Genomic DNA, 6481 nt, shown 5'->3' on the forward strand with positions numbered 1-6481 from the left:
GGACCTCTTCAAGGAGAACTAGAAACTACTGCTCAAGGAAATAAAAGAGGATACAAACAAATGGAAGAACATTCCATGCTCATGGGTAGGAAGAATCAATATCGTGAAAATGGCCATACTGCCCAAGGTAATTTACAGATTCAATGCCATCCCCATCAAGCTACCAATGACTTTCTTCACAGAATTGGAAAAAACTACTTTAAAGTTCATACGGAACTAAAAAAGAGCCCGCATCGCCAAGTCAATCCTAAGCCAAAAGAACAAAGCTGGAGGCATTACACTACCTGACTTCAAATTATACTACAAGGCTACAGTGACCAAAACAGCATGGTACTGGTACCAAAACAGAGATATAGATCAATGGAACAGAACAGAGCCCTCAGAAATAACGCCACATATCTACAACTATCTGATCTTTGACAAACCTGAGAAAAACAAGCAATGGGGAAAGGATTCCCTATTTAATAAATGGTGCTGGGAAAACTGGCTAGCCATATGTAGAAAGCTGAAACTGGATCCCTTCCTTACACCTTATACAAAAATCAATTCAAGGTGGATTAAAGATTTAAACGTTAGACCTAAAACCATAAAAACCCTAGAAGAAAACCTAGGCATTACCATTCAGGACATAGGCATGGGCAAGGAATTCATGTCTAAAACACCAAAAGCAATGGCAACAAAAGCCAAAATTGACAAATGGGATCTAATTAAACTAAAGAGCTTCTGCACAGCAAAAGAAACTACCATCAGAGTGAACAGGCAACCTACAAAATGGGAGAAAATTTTTGCAACCTACTCATCTGACAAAGGGCTAATATCCAGAATCTACAATGAACTCAAACGAATTTACAAGAAAAAAACAAACAACCGCATCAAAAAGTGGGCGAAGGACATGAACAGACACTTCTCAAAAGAAGACATTTATGCAGCCAAAAAACACATGAAAAAATGCTCACCATCACTGGCCATCAGAGAAATGCAAATCAAAACCACAAGGAGATACCATCCCACACCAGTTAGAATGGCAATCATTAAAAAGTCAGGAAACAACAGGTGCTGGAGAGGATGTGGAGAAATAGGAACACTTTTACACTGTTGGTGGGACTGTAAACTAGTTCAACCATTGTGGATGTCAGTGTGGCGATTCCTCAGGGATCTAGAACTAGAAATACCATTTGACCCAGCCATCCCATTACTGGGTATATACCCAAAGGACTATAAATCATGCTGCTATAAAGACACATGCACACGTATGTTTATTGCGGCATTTTTCACAATAGCAAAGACTTGGAACCAACCCAAATGTCCAAAAATGATAGACTGGATTAAGAAAATGTGGCACATATACACCATGGAATACTATGCAGCCATAAAAAATGATGAGTTCATGTCCTTTGTAGGGACATGGATGAAATTGGAAATCATCATTCTCAGTAAACTATCACAAGAACAAAAAACCAAACACCGCATATTCTCACTCATAGGTGGGAATTGAACAATGAGAACACATGGACACAGGAAGAGGAACATCACACTCTGGGGCCTGTTGTGGGGTGGGGGAAGCGGGGAGGGATAGCATTGGGAGATATACCTAATGCTAGATGACGAGTTAGTGGGTGCAGCACACCAGCATGGCACATGTATACATATGTAACTAACCTGCACATTGTGCACTGTACCCTAAAACTTAAAGTATAATAATAATAATAAAAAAACAAAGAGACAATAAGTATCTAATTTTAGTTTCCTTTGCTTTGATTTTAATTAGTTGAATATTTTTTCAAGTCTTGTCATTGATATTTCTTATTTTATAAATTACTGATCTTTTATTATTTCTCCTTTGTATATTTATTTTATATAGTCACAATTGTATTAGTCTTTCATCTATTACAGACATTTACATGTTGTATTTTCTCAGTTTGTCATTTGTGTTTATTGTTATAAAGTTTTTAATATGTAAAATTTCAAATTGCATTCAGTAATAGCCCACATTTATGTAGCTGGTCTATAGATTTCAGATTGTACTAAATTTTTAACACATGCAATTTTATTTAATCTTTAAACCACCTTTAAAATGCATACGATAAGTATCCTTATTTCACTGGGGAAACTGAGCCACAGAGAGGTTCAGTGTCTTTCCCAAGTTGCATACCAATTATTATATGTTAGAGCTTGGTATTTAAAATTAGAGAATCTGATTCTAGAGTTCTTTTTATTGAATATTTTCTTTTTTCTTTTTTCTTGAGGTATTTGCCTAGAAAGTCTTGACCCACTCTAACACTGGATTTTTTTTTAATTTCTTACACTATTCTCTTTATCTAACCCTTCACTTTCTTTTTTTCCATTCTCTTTTTCTTCTTCTTTACCATATTTCCGTTCCTCCTTCCCAAACTTCTACATTCTCTTGATTTTATCTGGATGAAAGTTAGTTCTCCAAATAGTTAACCAATGATGTCTGAACTACTTATTAAACAATCTAGCACTTTGTCAATAATTTGAATGCTAAATGTATCATATGAATAACAGATATACTTGGATGTGTGTTTTATTTTATTGTTCTATTGTTATTGTACTAATGCCACATGGTTTAAATATTCTATAATATTTTATTATCTGAGAGTGTAAATACTTTATCACAATATTTTTTCAAAATTGTTTTACTATTAATGATCATATGTTTTGCCATATAAACCTTTTCTTGCTTATCAGTTTTCAAATAATGAGTTGATTTTCTACTTCTCCAAAGGTAAACAATAAGGGTATTTTGGTGTTTTGTTTTTTGATATTATAAACTGATGAATTTTAAAATACTGCTGTGTTTTAATATCCTTATTAACACAAATTTTCCATTTTTGGGCAGTGGAAGCCTCTTAAAATTTTATCTGAATGATTTTGAATCAAACTCCAACTGCCTTTTGTAACTTTCATACTTTCAATGATCTAGACTCATTTTCTACCTCAAATCAGGAGTCAGTCATATCTTCAAAGATCCCCGATTAATGTTGCGATTAAGTTTATGAGTTGATCATTCGGGGTGCTCATTGCTATTGCTTTAGTCATGATTTCAAGTATTTTTTTTCCTGCCAAAGAAAATACAGTATGAGTTCATACTGATATTTTCATTGAAATGTGGGATTAAACTTCTTGGCATTTCTTATTTGATTTTAGATATGATCTCTTCTTTAACATTCAAAGTCTTTGTTTATTCACATAATTATTTTCTCTACACACACACACACAATTGACTAACAATAAGCTTTGGTGTGTTTATGTTTTGTTTTAATTATTGTTATCTTCTGCATTTAATCCGTTAAGGGCATGCAATAAAATTACCGCATTTTAAAGTTATTTGAAACAGTTTCTGCATCATTTTTCCAACAACTCAATTCAAAGATTTTTTTTTAATTATTAGCAATTCCTTTTTTAAGTCTTATGTAATTTTGTTTCAAAAGTATATGCATTTACATGGTGTTAAAGTCAAACCTACAAAACAAAATGTATTAGAAAAGTCTAAATTCAATCCTGTCTCTGCTATTCTCTTTTAAAAAAAAATTAAGTTTTTTCTTCCATTTTTAAGTAAAGGATTTATATGTATATATGTCCTTTTATATTCCATATCTATCCACTTTAAAAATAAAGGATTTATGTACATATACCCTTTAATATATATTTATATGTACATTAAATATACATATGAATATATGGATATATATAGATATAAAATATATATTGGTCCCTTCTTTCTCAATTAAATGTTGTGCCATATTATACAAAAATGTTTCCAATAGTTTTATTGTTTTTACTTAATACATCCCCAAAGATCATATAAGAGCAGCAGCATACAAATATATGTTTAATTACACACTAGAATAATACTTCATTGTGTATTCATAGTTTAGTTAGTTTTGTTTTGTTTTTATTTTTATTTTACCTTGGTGTTTTCTTTTATTGAATCATACAAAATTGTTTGTATGATTTATTAGCTAAATAAATCTTTTAGCTAATATACCTTTTAAGAAACAACCGATTTCAAAACATTCAGCAGCTTCTCATTTTTATGTAGCATTTTTTTTAACCTGTAGCGTATTTTTTCAAAACAAAACTCTTAAATAGATGCGCTTTGAAAGTTAACTGGTAATGACTTGATTTATATCATAGCTTAAGAGAACAATTAGTTTAAAAGGACAGACTAGACATGTGTTTCTTTAAAAAAATATACAATTTTTGATCAGGTGAATTCAAGTACGGATTTAAAAACAGACAGCATCCTAATGTGCCTCCTTTTATTTATAATGCCACTTCTTGAAATTATAGTGATCTACAATGTGAACAGTAAAGCAAATAATTTCAAACTATATTTTTATGTACATTTAAAGCCCTTTAGGATTATGTACCACTATTAAGCACGTGGACTGAAACCAGGGCACTTCCAACATATAGCTCATGCTTCTATGTGATTATTTTTAAGAGCAAACTTAGAGGCATTCTTGTTCCTCCACCCCCAACTGAAACAATTTTCAGCTACAGAGGAGAGCTGCTACCTCACTCCAGCAATGAAAAATATTACTGTAAATCCAATTTGACCAGCCAGTTTCTCAAGATCCTTTTTTATTTATTTATTTGTTGTAGAGATGGGTGGTCACTATGTTGCCCAGGCTGGACTTGAACTCCTAGGCTCAAGATACTCCCGACTAAGCTTAGAGTAGCTGGGGCCACAGCCACCTACCACCACACCCTGATCTCATATGTTGTCACTCCCAGCTAATTTTTTTTTAACTTTTTGTAGAAACAAGGTCTCGCTATGTTATCCAGGCTGGTCTCAAACCCCTGTCTTGGTCTCCCAAGGTGTTGGGATTACATGTGTGAGCCACCACGCCCGGCCATCAAGACCCTTTTTTATTTTATTTTTTAAAATTATACTTTAAGTTCTAGGGTACATGTGCACACCGTGCAGTTTCGTTATATATGTATACATGTGCCACCCTGGTGTGCTGCACCCATTAACTCGTCATTTACATTAGGTATATCTCCTAATGCTATCTATCCCTCCCCCTACTCACAACTTATCAGTACAGTTTTACGTTCTCTTTCTTTCCTTCTTCTTACAAAAACAAAACATCAGAACATATAGGAGGGCATCCCTGCTGGCCTGTTCATCCTGCAAGGTTTCTCGAAAAGGCAGAGCCTGTTGCAACACCTTCTCTGGTCAGCCATGCAGGGTGAGCAGACACCTGTGCTTGGCCTCACAAAGCAAAAAGGTGGACCTAGAACCCACTCTTCCCACAGCAGACACAGAAGGTTAAAAAGTAACAACAAATCACAAAGTGACTTCAAGCATATTAAAGAAATCAATGATTTAGTGTCTTAAACACATGTTCTCACTTTTAAGTGGGAACTAAATAATGTGTACATGTGGACATAGAGGTTGGAATAATAGACCTTGAAGACTAGGAAAGGTGGGAGGGGCAGGGGGTGCTAGGGATGAGAAATTACTTAATGGGCACAATGAACACTATTTGGGTGATGGTTACACTGAAGTCCAGACTTCACCACTATGCAATATATCCATGTGGCAAAACAGCGCTTGTATCCTCAAATCAATAAAAGTAAAAAAAATTTAAAAATTCACTGGTCTCCTTAAACTAATATAAACAACTTTGTGAGCCACAGTCTTTGAAAAAATTATAATCGTAATTGGCCACACTCCCTTGTTTCATATATATATATATACACACACACATATACACATACACACACACACACACAATCTTGAAATGGTGTGATTTAGATCCTGCCTTGGCCTGAGCTCTAAGGGCTACACTTACCCATCTGGGAATTGTAGCACAGGTTTACCTTACTTTTCTTTTTTTTTTAATATTTAAATTATGTTAAGTATTCAGGAGGCTGAGAACACAGACTCCCTCTCCCCTATGATCGTCTATACTTAGGCTAAGAATTAAACAAGAACCTTTGTGTTCAGCTAGTGCCAAAACAAAACTGAGCCCTAAACAGGTTGCCATAAGCATGCTGGCTTTGCTTAGTGTTTAATGTTTTTTTTTTTTAAAAAAGCATGGAACACTTCACGAATTTGAGTGCCATCCTAGTGCAGGAGCCATGCTGATCTTCTCTGTATTGTTCCAGTTTTAGTATATATGCTACAGAAGTGAACACTCATAGCTTATTTAACTAGTCCCCTATAGATGGACACTTGGGGACATAGTCTTTTACTATGACAAAGAGTGCTGTAATGAACATCTTTGGGAATATGTCTTTTTGTACTTTTGGAACGTATCATTGTGACAAATTATTAGAAGTAAGATTGCTGGGTCAACGGGTCAATATATATGCATATGTTACATGGATATATAATTTTGCTAGATGTCACCATATTGCTTGTGTAATTTAATATATCCATTGCTAATCTACAAGAGTGTGTATATCTTTGAAGTTTCACAAGTAGTGTGCTTGTCAACCTTTTGGA

At 34.2% G+C, this 6481-nt stretch overlaps 1 non-coding gene across 1 annotated transcript; it reads right to left on the reverse strand.

Annotated features, from left to right (window-relative positions):
* Positions 1 to 6064: 6064 nt before the first annotated feature.
* LOC112437387 (U6 spliceosomal RNA) lies at positions 6065 to 6171 on the reverse strand. The gene has a single exon (XR_003026006.1). It is a non-coding gene; the product is annotated as a U6 spliceosomal RNA (small nuclear RNA).
* Between the last annotated feature and the right edge of the window lie 310 nt (positions 6172 to 6481).

Source organism: Pan paniscus, chromosome 16 (genome assembly GCF_029289425.2).
Source record: "Pan paniscus chromosome 16, NHGRI_mPanPan1-v2.0_pri, whole genome shotgun sequence".
Lineage (NCBI taxonomy): Eukaryota > Metazoa > Chordata > Mammalia > Primates > Hominidae > Pan > Pan paniscus.